The sequence below is a fragment of the Brienomyrus brachyistius genome, chromosome 13 (assembly GCF_023856365.1).
Source record: "Brienomyrus brachyistius isolate T26 chromosome 13, BBRACH_0.4, whole genome shotgun sequence".
NCBI classification, from domain to species: domain Eukaryota; kingdom Metazoa; phylum Chordata; class Actinopteri; order Osteoglossiformes; family Mormyridae; genus Brienomyrus; species Brienomyrus brachyistius.
Window position 1 is genome coordinate 11826408 of NC_064545.1, and position 18306 is coordinate 11844713.

At 47.0% G+C, this 18306-nt stretch overlaps 1 protein-coding gene across 1 annotated transcript in view; it reads right to left on the bottom strand.

The window, feature by feature from the left end:
- LOC125706506 (synaptic vesicle glycoprotein 2B-like) overlaps window positions 1-18306 on the bottom strand; it is a 36128-nt gene that overhangs the window by 15002 nt on the left and 2820 nt on the right. The gene's annotated exons all lie outside the window — the stretch shown is intronic.

The following is an 18306-nucleotide window of genomic DNA, read 5'->3' on the forward strand; positions in this document are numbered from 1 at the left end:
TCAAGGGGCCCAGCACATTTCAGGGGCCACGGAATACATAAAATTATATTTTATATCGGGTTGGGGGCCCAAGGTGACATTTTATCAGAAGAATCAGAATTTCTAGGTACCCCCCCCCCTGAATACACAGGGTTACCAGCTTTGGCCAGCTGGCTGGGGTGAGACAATCTGTGACAAGACTGCATAGGCATTTACATGCATGTAACAGTTTCATTACCTTGTAAATAGTCTGTAGTACTTGCAAACTACCCCAACACTTTTGATGTAGCTAATTGTAGCTTTATAATTGAATAATATAGGTTTGCCACATGCTCATGCATGAGCATGATAGTCTGAAGGTGTGAGTGTCACGCCAGTTGGGTTAGGGTTGGCGACCCTAAATACGACACCTAGAACGCTATAAAGTTTACAGAAAACAGGAGAAGGAAGTGAATGATTTTTTAAACATATTACAGAATGCAGCAAGATTCATATTAAAACTTAAGGCTAATAGTGGGCTGTAGGATTTACTTTCAGACTCTTTCAGAGCCCCATTTAAATACCAGTGAGGGATAATGGCAGTAGCTCTGACCTGCTATGGAAAGTCATACATATGAAGAACATCAAATAACTGTATCTGTTAGTTCCCTCCCTGTGTTTACAATCCCATATTACTGTAGAAGCCTTTTATAGCTTTTTTGAGAACAGCATAATAGGAAAAGTTAAACATTCTCTTTTGACAGGGATGGGTCTGTGATTGTGTAGTAACAATTTCCTTTTATATTCCCAGATTTAAGAAGTCACATCCTGACCCGGTTAATGGGATTAGTGAGGGCAGAAGGAGATTCGCCACTAGTCCTGAACACAATGGCAGGTTTAACATCTTTATTGCTCAGAGAGCTTGAATTGCTGTGAATCAGGGTTTAATTATAGCCTCTTCGTGTTAATGAGCTGGCGACGTGAATCATCGGTAACGTGCGATTCGTATCTAATTAACAGTGCTGTGATAAGACATCGCTCACTCAGACACCGAGTCACTGTGCAAAGTCCCAGTAAGGCTTATGATAAGTGCCTGGTTTTAGTGGTCTTTATACATCATAGGCATCGCTGGAACCCCACGTGTAAAACCTCATGTTCAGCCTTCAACAACAAAATCATTTATCTGGCAGCGCATTAATTTATATTGATAATATCGGGCAAAGGGATGTTTTTCTACTGCAAAATGTAGCAATGTAGTTTTAACCACAAATATAAGCAAAGCGTGCATATTACCGTCATGTTACTGAGGACGCAGGAACCAAAAAGAACCAGGGACCGTATTCACAAAGCATCTTAAGGCTAACAGTAGCTCCTAACTTAACGATTTAAGAGAAACTATTAAAAAATAATGGACGTATTTATCCTAAACGTATGACTCCTAATTTTTTTGACTCAGCTTTTCACAAACCCATTTAGCACTAAACGTAGCACATAAATATGGGAGAACTAAAAAGTAGTCGAGATGACTCCTAAATAAGTCACTAAGACCAACTAACAACCAACTAACAACCAATTGCAAAATGCCTGTCAATCCAACAATGTCAATCCACGTCGCAATGTCTTGGAAACAATGAACGAACGCTGAATTACTTGAAGGATACCGCCTCAGAGGGAATGATTTTTGTAGAGCTTGTGAGGGATGCAATAACATCTCCAACAAACCGAAACAACCCAATCATATATACAATGGACACCGATTTTTTTCTTCATGTCTCAGGCAGATTACCATCTAATTGACATTCGTACATTTATTACATCAATATATAAGGTAATAAAACGTACAGACAGCGTTGCTATGTCGGCCTACTGAATTTCGGTATAATACAGTAGGCTACTGTACATAAAATATACCTTATTGTCCTTTCGCTGCTCCTCGGTTTTCGCATTTTATCATAAGCTTATGAATCATTAGGGAAAATGACTTTCTTTTTGCCATCTTGTTTTCTGTGCACGCAGCATTAGCCTCGGGTAACTAGCCAGAAGCAGAAGAGCAAAGTAAAGTAAAGTAAAAAAAACTTAATAATAATGTAGTTTTATTTTTTCCCATGTTGTCTTGTTTAAAAATAACAAAAACGAACACTGTAAGCAGACTCATTGAATACAATAAGCGAATAATTTGAACAGTATTTGTATAGAAATGATTCCGTCCTAAGCTTTTTATCTATATAAACGATTGATCGCCATAACCATGATCTCTAAAAGCGGTTTCCACTGTATTTGTGTTTATGGGATGTTGCGCGTACATTTTCACCAGCACATATTGGCCTCTCATCAGCCAATCCTTGTGGCTATTGCATGCAAGTCCGCGCATGAGAATTAACGTCACCCTAAGCCACAGAGTCTCACACAAGAGCATCTGCTCAGCCATTTTCTGAATCGGTTTTAAGGAAAAAAAACCTCTTAGTTAAAATCTTTTAGCAAGATTTAGGAGTACTCTTAGTGGTAAGATAAAATGCTTTGTAAATACGGGCCCTGGGCAAAAAACCCAAGGATGACGCGGGAGCTGAAAGTAACACTGGGGGGCAGCAGGTCCAACCGTGGACACAGCAGGGACCGACGTTAATTCCAGAACTAGGGAAGACAAGCCTGGCAGGCACTGGGTTAACGAGGCGATAAACCGGGGGCAGCAACAAGAGGAGAGAAGCACAGAACAGGCGCGGCTTGTTAGAGCTCTGCTAGGGGGAAACGGGAGGGGCAGGTAAGCAGGGCGTGACATTCTGTGCATTTCTACAGCAGGTAAACTATAACGCGCATGCACGCAGCTATCCACGTGTCGCCGCGCGAAACAGAGTGCGGTTTTAGAATTGAGGTCTGCTAATATGACACGAGAAAGCGGTTTTTTTTTTTTAAAGAAACCGGTGATCTTATACTAGCTGAACCATTGAATGACTTCTGTAGTTTGATATAAAGAAATTCTTCGGACGAAACAAAGACAGGGAAGCAAGACGAGATGAGGATTAGGGAGATCTGGCTGTAGTTGGTGATAAACCAGCTAGCTAACGTAACGTTACCTGAATGTCTGTTAAACGTACATGTCTAAATTACAAATACAGTTTAATGCTCAAAAAAATGAACAAACTCAATTTATACTCTGAAACTGTGGGAATAATTTCTTTAGTTTTATATTATATACAGTATACTTCATTTAAGATGGTTGAAACAAAAAAATAATAATTGACTGGTTTCTTGAAATGTTCCTTGCTCTGAAACTACAATTATTATTATTGTGTAATGTAGAAGGATACAAATGTCCAAGAAAGTTCAATGACTTGAGTCAACTTCTGTTATTATTTGCATATACAGGAATGCCGTTTCTGCCATGATTACGTGTTGAGAATGTTCATGTCTGTTGAAATAAATACCTTCATACTTCATAGGAGTATGTCAGTGGCAATAATAATGAGCTAAGCAAGGGAAGCTGGTGTAGCACATAATACAGCTCATTGCACAGGCAGTAGACTTATATATATATATATATATATATATATATATATATATATATATATATATATATATATATATATATATATATATTAGTGCTGTTGAGCGATTAAAATTTTTGATCTAATTAATTACATGGTGTGGCGATTAATTAATCTAATCACATTTAATCGCACATACATACAGACATTACAAGAAGCAGTTTTTTTACCATTTATTATTGAATACAAGCCTATAACTTAGGCTATATATATATGTCATGACCTATATAATGGTCATGACATTTTTATCACTGACTGAACACAAACCTATGAATTAGGTTACAGTATATGACAGTAGTAACTTATTGAACACAAAGGTAACAACGAGCATGACAATTTTATTTATTACTGAACACAAGCCTATCAACTAAATTGCAATGGACATGACATTGTTATTGAACATAAGCCTGTCACTTATGCTACACTAGTCTAAATTCTTATTTCTCTTTTAACCAGTTGCTAAGACAGACTAACTTGTTCACATTTTCTGAGTTTAAAGATGCCCTTTTATTCTGCTCAACAGTGCCAGCCAGTGAGAAAAGTCTTTCGCGTGGTACTGTGGTTGCAGGGGTGGCCGAATGTTTGCGAGCTAAGGAAGACAGTGTGGCATGGGCTCCGGCATGAGCTGACCACCCCTCTAGAGGACACTGATCCGTTGCAATACTGGGCTCAGCTCTGTAATGACGTAAAGCATTGTGAAGGGGGGCCAGGCTTTGTGCTAAACTTTGTCACTCTAAGAAATGGGAACAAACTGGCACACGGGCAGGAAGAGAAGGGGGGGCCTCGGCCCTCCTCATAGTGTAAGTGAAATTAGAAAAGCAGAAGGTGCATTAGCAGGGTCATAGTGACATTATGCTTATGCTTGACCTGCTGGGCCTAACAATGGAGGGGGTCGCTGAGCAGGGACGGATTACGGACCGCTGGGGGCCGCTGCCCAGGGGCCCTTGGGGTGCAGGGGGCCCATGGGGCCCCTAGCTCAAAACAATTTGCAACGCTTATCAACAATGTATTTTCGTTTGTCTATTTTAGAGGGCCTACATTCTTTGATCCTCTGCCTACAAGGGCCCCTGACCCTATAGGGAGGGCGTTTGGCTGCCTAGGGCCCTTGAATTGTGGTGGTTGTGGTGGTGGTGCTGGTGGTGGTGGGGGGGCCCTCGCGAACGTTTTGCCCAGGGGCCCACACAACCCATAATGCGTCCCTGTCACTGAGGGTCGCTGACGCTGCCACTTTGCAACATAACAGGATAGGATAACAAGAAAAGGGTGTGGGCACTAACGCACAGCAAATGGCAAAATAGACTCGTATGTCACGTATGCCACGGGAGAGGAAAATACTCACAAGAACAGCAGACGCCCTAGACAGGCTATATAAGCCAGATACAGACAACAGAATTTGAGCTTCCTTCGGTATGTACTGTTCGTGCATCTGAGTGTGGCTCCTGTACTTGGAATAAAGAGAGCTGACTTACAACCATCCTTCGCCTCACGTGGGCATCTTTTCCTCATCAACGGACTCGGTGGAGTCTAACTCCAACAATTGCTATGGTGATTTTCTTTCTCTGAATCAGAGTCTGAACCCAGCAGGAGGATTCTCTTCTTAGCGGGCTCATGTTTCTCACAAGGCTGTGGAGTATTTGCGCTGAGTCCTTCTTCCTCTAGTATTTTCTCAAGGCTAGACCACACCTGTTCTCTCTCTCCTCTTGATAGGCACTTCAAGTCCTTAAAACGTGGGTCAAGTGCTGAAGCTAGTTTTAGCCATTCTCCATTCATGCCAGCTTGGCGTTCGGCAAGGTCCACATAGGCTGGATCCTCATCAGAGACTCTCATTACATGGTGAAGGTGGCAGATTGCAGGAAGCACTACAGAGCCATAAGCCTCACCCCCAAGGAGTTCAGTGACATACCTGAAGTAGAAGATAATACAAACCATAAATAATGTTCAGTGCATTTAGTTTAGGCAAAATAAGTTAATTTATTTAACATCAATTACAAAGGATGATTTACTAGAAAATACTTTTTTTTTCATTTGTTCATTTTATGACGTCTTAAAAATCTTAAAAAATATTTTTAGGGTTGTAATTCTCAGTAACAGCATTTAGGCATGATATTCCATTTCACAGTCTATGACAACATGCATAAAACAACAATAATATAACATGGTACTAATGTAATGTAACTTACTTGCATGGTTCAAGAAGGTTCTGCAGCTTGCGCAGTTTGTCCCACTCAGATGCAGTCAGCATGACTAACTTGTGTTTCTGTTGGGCCACAGTAGTCTTAACAGCCTCTTCATTCCGTAAGACACGGGTGATCATATCGAGTGACGAGTTCCACCTCGTTGACACGTCTTGTATCAGTTGCTCTCTCTGTTGTCCTAGTGAAATTTGTTGTTGATGAAGTTCCTCTGTATTAGCAGGGCTGTGCTTATTATGTGCTACAATTTTGCGACACTTTGTCATTGTATCCGCGAATCCACTATCAGAGAGGCAAACGGTAATGGTCCGCTGTAATATATGGGCAGCGCACGGCATGTGATGAAAGGGAAGCTTTCTTGCCGCTGCGACCATGTTGCGTGCGCTGTCAGTTCCGACTGTGGTCACCTTTTCCTGGACTCCCCAGTCGTCAGCCACTGTCAGAAACTGTTCGGCACATGCATCAGAATAGTGCCGTGTGACTGACTTCAGCATAGTTAACGCGAAGGACGTACGTTTCCAGTCACAATCAATGATGTGCGGAGTAACACCTGGATAGTTGTGATTACTGATCGACATCCAGTGATCTCCGGTTAGGGCCACATGGTTAGCATGAGCTAAGTTGTCCCGTTTTGATATTTTTTGTCTGTGTCATACAGCTGACAAACCTCTTGACGGTAGTGTGTAGGTTGTGTCGGAGGAAGCGATTCGAAATGCATCCATAAGCCCCTTGTCTTCCACAACATTAACAGGCCTGCAGTCCATTGCAATCCATTTAGATATCGCATTTGTTAATGATTGCGATGTAGACTTACTTAATTTGCGGTGACTCGTCTCAGTCAGCGTGGTTTGGCGGAGCTTGCTGACTGGAGGTGAGGTGACTACCGAGCTCGCTAAAACATTTAGCCAGCCATGCAGTTCTTCGTCCTTTTCGTTTTGCATCTTGTTAGTTTTGTTACTAACTTGCTGCAGTTCTATAAAGTGTAACGTCACCTATCTATAGGGGGGCGGGACCCGTTAATTGCGTCAAAAATATTAATGCGTTATTTCTTTCTGTGATTAATTAATCTAATTAACGCGTAAAATTCCCAGCCCTTATTTATATATATATATATGGTGTGTGTGTGTGTGTGTGTGTGTGTGTGTGTGTATGGGGGGTGGGAGGCCTTTGTTGCAGTAGAGCTTTATGTCTAGCACTGCCCCTGTTATGCAGCCCTGCTGTATGTGAGACACTATGCGTGCATATTTCCTACCTGAAGAGGGGCTGATGCAGTGCCATTTCTGCAGCCCCTGACTCTGATTGTTTATTTTTGCAGCCATGGGTTAAGGCCTATGAGCATCTGATTGTATGATGCAGCTTCAGTAATGAGGGACGGGCACCTCATTCTGCTTCTGTGATGGCAAATTCAGTCCAACTCCACAGCAGAGCTAATGATGCTGATTCACAGCCTCAATAAGGAGCTACTGCTTCCGGATTTTAACTTAAAATATATAGTGTCATACCATGACTTAGCTACATGGTAAATATCTGCGCATTTTCCATTACTGTGTATGCAGTTCTGGGTCATGGCGAGTCTGGAGTCTGTCCCAGGAAGTGCAGGGCAGGAGACATCCTGGTTGGGATGCCAGCTGCTTGCAAGACATGCACTCACAAACTATGGACAATTCAGGGATGCCATTTCACTGAATCACATGTTTTTAGGAGGTGGTAGGAAATGTGAGTACATGGGGAAAACCTGCATGAACATCAGGGAATTGTGCAGACTCAGGACATGCGTGGTGGAGCAGGATTCACACCCACAGCCCTGGGGGCACGATGGCCACAGTGCCACCCACAGTGCCACCCACCGGGCCGCCGCTCTGCCTGTTTTAAACATCAGCTCTTACTGTGTTGGAAACCAATGGACAGGGGCATGTGCGTGAGCACAGCGAGACAAACAGCAGCACTGTCATTAACAACGTTTCTCAAACAGCACTGCTCAACTCTGCCAAAATATTTCCCAGCAAGCATCCGTTTCATTCACTAATGAAGCTCATTTTCAACAAAACCCCCCCGAGGATTGACTTCCCAACCGACTGTAATTTCTGGATGAATGACACGGAAGGTAGAAGTGAGCTGATCGATAGCAGAAACCACTCCGGAATGTGAAAAAAGGACCGGTGAAGGTCGCCAGGTCCATATGGAGAGATCTCGGGGAATTACGCTCTGCGGAGTGAGGGGCGGAGTCTAATACCTGGAACTCCAAGGGTCCTGGCAGCCGTCTCCTTACTAAGGACAGTAAAGCATACAGGGTCTGACTGAAAACTCAAACTCCCCGTTGGCAATTTACAGAACATGGTTTTCAGATCTGCTTCCAGCTTGTTTACCAGATGGCCGAAGGAAACATACAACTTTATGCATCTCACAGACTCATCACTGTGGATTTTATTTAGGAAACTCTTTCGAAGATGAACATTAATTAATCAAGAACTAATTAATGGGTATTTATCATTAAATCTTCAAAAGAAGAATCAGTACCATTTTACAATAGGACTCCCTTTTGCCACTTATAAATAGTTTTAACATGTTTATAATAATCCATCAGTGATTTACAAAGAGTCACAACCTAATTATAAACCATTCATAAACCCTTTATAAGGGTAGTCTTCTTCTAAAGTGGTACAGAAGAATCTCTATTGATATTTTTGTATTCTGGACATCTTTTCTGAGTGTGTTTTTGTGCTGCCTACATGCCCATTTCCCTACATGTATAATAAGAAGGCTGATATAATGGCTAGGGCGGATAGTGACAGCCTGAACTGCAGCAGTGTGGCACGTCACCCAAGTCCCCCAGCTAGGACAGGAATAAGAGGCGTCACCCACTCAACCTGGCCCTTTAATTCCGTGGCACGGCCATGACACACATACATGCGCAATGACGTCATTAGCAGGCAGGTCTGCTGATTAAATGACAGCCACAGATCTGTACAATAGCCTGATGACATGTGATGGTGCAACAGACAGGATATGTACACATTAGACGCTATGATTGATTCAGATGACCTAGTACTTTGCATTGAAAGCAAAGATCCTTGAATGTCTTTCTTTGAAAGGTTTGATCGAGGCTGTACTAAAACCAGTCCCCCCAGTTTGGAAGCCTTTGTTTGTAGGGTATGACCCGAGGAAGACACACTTACCCGATCAGTGACCGCAGCAATTCAGTTTGTGCCTTGGCTTGATCCATACAGCTAAGGGGGTGGAACGCTGATTAAATAAGCTTTCCATTTCAGCTGCAGCTGCTCAGCCGAATTTGACTCCATTAAAGCCCCATAACTGCCCAGTTCTAATATTAGAGCGATGATGGATACCTTCCTCAAATATTGTGGGAGAAGACAGGCTTATTGGAGGAGAACTGGTGAAGTGAAAAAGTGGGCAGGCTTTAGCTACAGGGCTGAGAAAAAAAATCCCATATGGAGACTGAGCAGATCACAGCTGCCCGTCATAACAGGGATGCGGACAGACATCAGTCATAGAGGCTGGTCGAGAACTTTCATGAACATCCTAATGGTGTCCCTAGCCATGGCTCTGTGGAGCCATCTGGGGTTACTACGTGCCTTTCTGCCTGGCCCTGCAAGTCCAGTCACATATATCTCTGCCTTTGCATGTTTTTGATATGATGCATCCTTACAAAGGTCAAGAACCTGATAGGGAGCCGGGTTTGCATATGGTCTCCTAACCCTTTCCTCACAAAGAAGATAAGAGCTCCATAAAATACCATTGACGCTCTGAGGTTGGGCAGAGTAGTGCAGTTTAGACCAACCAAGGGCATAAATTTGGGTATGGACAGTAGGAACATGACCAATACTGCAGGAGTACTGTGTCTAGGGTTCAGGGTTTGTTCCCTAAAATGTTGAAACAAAACCTCTGTCCTTGCAACCAACCCACCAAACATCCATATTGCACTAACTTAGCTGGTCAGAATTCTGTAGCTAATTCCAGACAGCACGGGGCACAAGGCTTCCTAGATGGGATGCCAGTCCTTCACAGGGCAAAAGGCTTGAATACGTCCTGGACGGGATACCAGTCCTTCACAGGGCAGAAGGCTGGGTTACGTCCAAAAGGCTATGCCGGTGGGTGATGGGGGACTTTGATCTTCTCATTACTGTCCCTTGTGGGTGTCTGGTCAGCCGGGGGCAGTCAAGCATGACAAAGACGATGCACGTCATTCCACAGTCTCTGTCTCCCACCAGGAATTAACAGCCTAATAATGAGATCTTTGCCATGGAAACCACCTCAAATTCTATCATATTTTGTAGGCCTGTTTCAAAAATACGTTTCGATGGTTATTACACAAATAAAAGCTGTCACTAATTTGTCAGATAACAAGCCAATGGCTTCCACAGAGACAAGCAAAATGTAGCAAGAATTTGCCCAGGAACGTACGAATAGGTCATAAGGTTCTGAAGGATTTCCCAAGACGCTGCTATAGGCTTAATCTGCAACATGTAAATATTTCTCAAAAACTAGGAGCATGAATGCAGTGGTGATTTGGCCATAACTGCAAGTGTAGAATTGGCATAGCTATCATGATGTAGCTAATTTCTGCAGCCTACTACTATAAAGGTAACTATAAGGAGAAATTGAAATATAAGTGTAAACAGGCATACTGGAAGGTTCCCACAAACCCACTGTTACTACATGCCCCGCTGGCCCCCGCAAACACACTGCTCACTGATACTACATGCCCCAATGGCCCCTGCATACACACCGCTCACTTTTACTACATGTCCCGCTGGCCCCCGAATACACACCCCTCACTGTTACTACATGCCCCGCTGGCCCCCAAATACACACCCCTCACTGTTACTACATGCCCCGCTGGCCCCCAAATACACACCCCTCACTGTTACCACATGCCCCGCTGGCCCCCAAATACACACCCCTCACTGTTACTACATGCCCCAATGGCCCCTGCATACACACCGCTCACTTTTACTACATGTCCCGCTGGCCCCCGAATACACACCCCTCACTGTTACTACATGCCCCGCTGGCCCCCAAATACACACCCCTCACTGTTACTACATGCCCCGATGACCCCCGCATACACACCCCTCACTGTTACTACATGCCCCGCTGCCCCCCGCATACACACCCCTCACTGTTACTACATGTCCCGCTGGCCCCCGCATACACACCCCTCACTGTTACTACATGCCCCGCTGGCCCCCAAATACACACCCCTCACTGTTACTACATGCCCCGCTGGCCCCCGCATACACACCCCTCACTGTTACTACATGCCCCGCTGCCCCCCGCATACACACCCCTCACTGTTACTACATGCCCCGATGGCCCCCGCATACACACCGCTCACTGTTACTACATGCCCCGCTGGCCCCCAAATACACACCGCTCACTGTTACTACATGCCCCGCTGGCCCCCAAATACACACCCCTCACTGTTACTACATGCCCCGCTGGCCCCCAAATACACACCCCTCACTGTTACTACATGCCCCGATGGCCCCCGCATACACACCCCTCACTGTTACTACATGCCCCGCTGGCCCCCAAATACACACCCCTCACTGTTACTACATGCCCCGCTGGCCCCCAAATACACACCCCTCACTGTTACTACATGCCCCGCTGGCCCCCGCATACACACCGCTCACTGTTACTACATGCCCCGCTGCCCCCCGCATACACACCCCTCACTGTTACTACATGCCCCGCTGGCCCCCGCATACACACCCCTCACTGTTACTACATGCCCCGCTGGCCCCCGCATACACACCGCTCACTGTTACTACATGCCCCGCTGCCCCCCGCATACACACCCCTCACTGTTACTACATGCCCCGCTGGCCCCCGAATACACACCCCTCACTGTTACTACATGCCCCGATGGCCCCCGCATACACACCCCTCACTGTTACTACATGCCCCGATGGCCCCCGAATACACACCCCTCACTGTTACTACATGCCCCGCTGCCCCCCGCATACACACCCCTCACTGTTACTACATGCCCCGCTGGCCCCCGAATACACACCCCTCACTGTTACTACATGCCCCGATGGCCCCCGCATACACACCCCTCACTGTTACTACATGCCCCGATGGCCCCCGCATACACACCCCTCACTGTTACTACATGCCCCGATGGCCCCCGCATACACACCCCTCACTGTTACTACATGCCCCGCTGCCCCCCGCATACACACCCCTCACTGTTACTACATGCCCCGCTGGCCCCCGAATACACACCCCTCACTGTTACTACATGCCCCGATGGCCCCCGCATACACACCCCTCACTGTTACTACATGCCCCGCTGCCCCCCGCATACACACCCCTCACTGTTACTACATACCCCGCTGCCCCCCGCATACACACCCCTCACTGTTACTACATGCCCCGCTGCCCCCCGCATACACACCCCTCACTGTTACTACATGCCCCGCTGGCCCCCGAATACACACCCCTCACTGTTACTACATGCCCCGATGGCCCCCGCATACACACCCCTCACTGTTACTACATGCCCCGCTGGCCCCCGCATACACACCCCTCACTGTTACTACATGCCCCGCTGGCCCCCGAATACACACCCCTCACTGTTACTACATGCCCCGCTGGCCCCCGCATACACACCCCTCACTGTTACTACATACCCCGCTGCCCCCCGCATACACACCCCTCACTGTTACTACATACCCCACTGACCCCCGCATACACACCCCTCACTGTTACTACATGCCCCGCTGGCCCCCGCATATACACCCCTCACTGTTACTACATGCCCCGCTGCCCCCCGCATACACACCCCTCACTGTTACTACATGCCCCGCTGGCCCCCGAATACACACCCCTCACTGTTACTACATGCCCCGCTGCCCCCCGCATACACACCCCTCACTGTTACTACATACCCCGCTGCCCCCCGCATACACACCCCTCACTGTTACTACATGCCCCGCTGGCCCCCGAATACACACCCCTCACTGTTACTACATGCCCCGCTGCCCCCCGCATACACACCCCTCACTGTTACTACATGCCCCGCTGCCCCCCGCATACACACCCCTCACTGTTACTACATACCCCGCTGGCCCCCGCATACACACCCCTCACTGTTACTACATACCCCGCTGGCCCCCGCATACACACCCCTCACTGTTACTACATGCCCCGATGGCCCCCGCATACACACCCCTCACTGTTACTACATGCCCCGCTGCCCCCCGCATACACACCCCTCACTGTTACTACATACCCCGCTGCCCCCCGCATACACACCCCTCACTGTTACTACATGCCCCGCTGCCCCCCGCATACACACCCCTCACTGTTACTACATGCCCCGCTGCCCCCCGCATACACACCCCTCACTGTTACTACATGCCCCGATGGCCCCCGCATACACACCCCTCACTGTTACTACATACCCCGCTGCCCCCCGCATACACACCCCTCACTGTTACTACATGCCCCGCTGGCCCCCGAATACACACCCCTCACTGTTACTACATGCCCCGCTGGCCCCCGCATACACACCCCTCACTGTTACTACATGCCCCGCTGCCCCCCGCATACACACCCCTCACTGTTACTACATGCCCCGCTGCCCCCCGCATACACACCCCTCACTGTTACTACATGCCCCGCTGGCCCCCGCATACACACCCCTCACTGTTACTACATGCCCCGCTGCCCCCCGCATACACACCCCTCACTGTTACTACATGCCCCGCTGCCCCCCGCATACACACCCCTCACTGTTACTACATGCCCCGCTGCCCCCCGCATACACACCCCTCACTGTTACTACATGCCCCGATGGCCCCCGCATACACACCCCTCACTGTTACTACATGCCCCGATGACCCCCGAATACACACCGCTCACTGTTACTACATGCCCCGCTGGCCCCCGCATACACACCCCTTACTGTTACTACATGCCCCGCTGCCCCCCGCATACACACCCCTCACTGTTACTACATGCCCCGATGGCCCCCGCATACACACCCCTCACTGTTACTACATACCCCGCTGCCCCCCGCATACACACCCCTCACTGTTACTACATGCCCCGCTGCCCCCCGCATACACACCCCTCACTGTTACTACATGCCCCGCTGCCCCCCGCATACACACCCCTCACTGTTACTACATGCCCCGCTGCCCCCCGCATACACACCCCTCACTGTTACTACATGCCCCGATGGCCCCCGCATACACACCCCTCACTGTTACTACATACCCCGCTGCCCCCCGCATACACACCCCTCACTGTTACTACATGCCCCGCTGCCCCCCGCATACACACCCCTCACTGTTACTACATGCCCCGCTGCCCCCCGCATACACACCCGCTCACTGTTACTACATGCCCCGCTGCCCCCCGCATACACACCCCTCACTGTTACTACATGCCCCGCTGGCCCCCAAATACACACCGCTCACTGTTACTACATGCCCCGCTGGCCCCCGCATACACACCCCTCACTGTTACTACATGCCCCGCTGCCCCCCGCATACACACCGCTCACTGTTACTACATGCCCCGCTGCCCCCCGCATACACACCCCTCACTGTTACTACATGCCCCGCTGCCCCCCGCATACACACCCCTCACTGTTACTACATGCCCCGATGGCCCCCGAATACACACCCCTCACTTTTACTACATACCCCGCTGACCCCCGCATACACACCCCTCACTTTTACTACATACCCCGCTGACCCCCGCATACACACCCCTCACTGTTACTACATGCCCCGATGGCCCCCGAATACACACCCCTCACTGTTACTACATACCCCGCTGGCCCCCGCATACACACCCCTCACTTTTACTACATACCCCGCTGACCCCCGCATACACACCCCTCACTTTTACTACATACCCCGCTGACCCCCGCATACACACCCCTCACTGTTACTACATGCCCCGATGGCCCCCGAATACACACCCCTCACTGTTACTACATGCCCCGCTGGCCCCTGGAGCTGACAGAGAGATGTCAGCTGGCCAACACTCTTCCCATCAGGGTTGACGCACAACCCTCCTGCTAACTTCACCCTGCCACATGTTTAAGTGAAAAGAGTGTGGGCACTGCATAGCCACTCTGAACAGAGGGAGCTTGACTTGTGTTTAGGCTGCAGTGTTTCGCAATGCGTAACATTCACCATTTAATAAACCTGCGTGAGCTCGCCTGGCAAAGCTGGTGAAGATCACAGCAATTGATGTCTGCTAATAACTCCAGCATAGCAAACCAAATGCATTCTGTTTTGAGACAGTGGCATTACTTCTGCTGTCCAAAACGGGCTTTAAAAAGAATATAGGCAAAAGAATAAAACACTTTTTGAGTGCATTCACAGATTTTTGTAAAATTGAGCTGTTCCTTGTGGGGATCAAAAACTGTTTCTCAAAATGTCAATACAACAGATTTTTTTATTACATTGTGGGGACATTTGGTGCTCATGATGGAATATGTACCTTTACTCCCCCACATACAGATACACAGCTTGCAAAGGGAAGGTGCCCACATCATATAGCCTGCCATTCTATGGGACTGAGATTAAAGACTGTGAAAGCCCCCCGAGCTCCACCGATACCCCCCTGCATTGTTCATCATGGGCTTCTGGGTTTAAACAGTTCCCTTCACGCCCATCCTCAGGCCCCTCCTCAGTGACTCTGCCCCCCCACACCACAGGATGTGCGCTCACGAGGGAATCACTGTTTGTCAGCGAGAGAGGCCACGATGCCAAATCGCCCAGTCCATGTAATCCTGCTTAAGGCTGCAGAAATTTCATTTTGACAACTGGCTGTGCTTTAGATTATTGTTTCAGGAGAACACATATACCCATCTCTGTATCACTTCCCAGCCGCTTATCCTTTTCAGGACTGCAGAACGCGGCCTGGAGTCTATCCCAGAAGGCTGTCAGTTCCTCACAGGGTACATACACACAGTCACAAACTATGGGCAATTCAGGTTTGCTGATTAGATAAACTACAAGACTTGAGGCAGTATGACAACGGAGCAAAACATCTTCTATGCTACTTAGGTACAGTGGACTATTCAGATTAATTTCCCAGAGCTCCATGACAAGTTTCATATTTTAAATGCATGCAAAGCAAAACAAGTGATCTGGAGGAAAGGTCTCCGTAGCTCTTGCTCATGCAGTAAGATGGATATACAGGTCACAGCAATTCACCTGTTCACAATGAGCGAATACCATATGTATGAATGTATTTCAGTCTGTAATTAGTGATGGACTTTGAGCCGATTGCTCATAATGTCTATGGGATTTCCAAGGAAGCTGTTCACTGGGTACCCGTATAAGCGATTTTACACGCCGTAAGACAACTGAGGGGGCTGTGGAAGATCAGCCAGCAGACATGGGATCGTCGCACTCTGAGTGCGTTTCCGCTGCGGGCAAAGGAGGGAGCCCTTAACTGGCAGAGCATGGCACCTTTCTGAATTATCCAGCTGGCTGTGCTGTAAATTCAGCCCCCCTGCCAGCTCGGCAAAATCTGTAGGGGAGGAATTGTATTTCTTCAGATTGAAAGTGGCAACCCTGGTGAGGGTCTTAAGTGACATTTTGCCGGGGGGGGGGCAGATTTTCTAGCTATACCCCTCATTCCCACACCCTGTGTCAGTTGGGGTTGGACACATCATGTCAACAAGTGTTAATCTAGCACTGAGCTTTTCCCCACTGTGCTTTGGTCTACCTAACGTACTCAGTTCCCATGCTCATATTAAAAGCATCCCCAGTATTTAATAATTAAGAATTCAGTGAATGCTGTAAAAGAGCTGAGGTCCCACATTATATCTGCTTGCTTGGGTCCATATCACACTCTCCTGTAACATCACATTCTGCTCTTAATTAGTACCAAAAAGTCAGGACATTTCTCACTTTTCAACGATTCTGCTGAAGTGTTCAACCTAAATAAATATGTGCAAGGTATTTCTTATTTTTGGACTTGACTGTGATAATAATGTACTATATATTATACAAAAAATTGGCACTCATGACGGACGAGATGCCCTCTTGCTTATAACTATTAAGACCTGCTTAAACGATAACCGAATCTGACAGGAAATTTGTTATAGTTCATCAAATTTAAAAAGCAGTAGAGGAAGGTCGTGTCATTATTCTGAACAAGCAGCCTGATGTTATTTTACTATAATAATCTTTGCTGATCTATCGCTGTGGTTCTTTATCAAATATTCCTCATTGTTCTTTTCAGAAATGATCTCGGTAGCTATTAAGAATAAAGTGCAAAGAGAATCTAATATAAAAATGCATTATCAGTCTGATCTTGGCATTCAGTTACTATACAATAAATACCCTTCGACAGATGGAGGGTGTGGATGTATCAGGGCTTATTTCAGACGCTCCAAATTTATGCATCACTGCAGTTTTCAAAGTAAACAAGGGATATAAGAATGCTTTTCCTTACCAGAGGAGATGGTGTGCAGGCAGGGGGGCCTCACTAACATACGCAGGCAATGTGAATTTTTAACAAACGTAAAACGATGCAAACGTTACAGTAATTGAAGGGCAGCTGAAAAGGTAATTATGACAACTGCAGCTATAATTAATTAATGCACATTGGACTGACAGTCTTTTTATTATGTTGGATATGAACACCGAATATGGGAATTTGAACTACTGTAAACAGTTATGTACAGTATTAGCCATAAGTTTCATGCAGTACACAGATAGAATGTTTAAATATTATAGCAGCAGCTTACTCCCGTTCTGAGTAGTGAAAGAGATTTATGGCTCGGAAAAAAACGCTAAGACTGTAAAGTAATTAAACAGCGGTCCGTCTCCTGTTAGTCAGTACCCATGGAAATTTAACTGGTTTAGTATTAGAAGTAGAATGCAGTTTGTTTCGGAGCTGTACTGAACCGTGTTACCCGTTCCATGTCCGTCCTGCTTCCGTTGCGGAATGTGGTTAAGGGGCACGTCAGTAAGACTAATGTGGGTCATTTCTCCGATATTCACAGCATGAAATGGAATTTACATTCTGTAACGAGAAATTACAAAACTCCCGATACCATAATGCCTTGCATGCCTGCACCCTCCTGCCTCACCTGTGTGTGTGTGTGTGTGTGTGTGTGTGTGTGCGTTAGTGGAGTTTGTATGTTCTCCATGTGTTTAAGGCAGCTAACTGGACCTGTCCATGGTATGAGCTTTTGCCCACCTTGTGTTCCCCCATCCAGGGTGTCACCCTGCCCTGTGCTACCTGGAATAAACTCCAGGTGTCCCTCTAATCCTGACTAGGATAAACAGTTGAAAGACAGAAGGATGAACAGTTCACAAGAAGGTCTACTGGAAACAATATTCTAACCCCTACTTATTAGCATTTAAACCTCTGTTACTGCTCTTAGTCCAACATTTTCATCTTGCTCTAAATAACAAATTTAAATTTAAAAGTATATTGAGGCCCTGTGATGGGTTTGTACCCCCTTCCTCGGTAATTCCCACCCATTGTTTATGTAACAGACTCCGGAGTACTGTGACTGAATAGTTTAAGTGGGCTTGGAAAATGAGTGAATGAGGGAGGGAGGAAGGAAGGAAGGATCTATGATCTTGCTTCAGGGTGTGGAA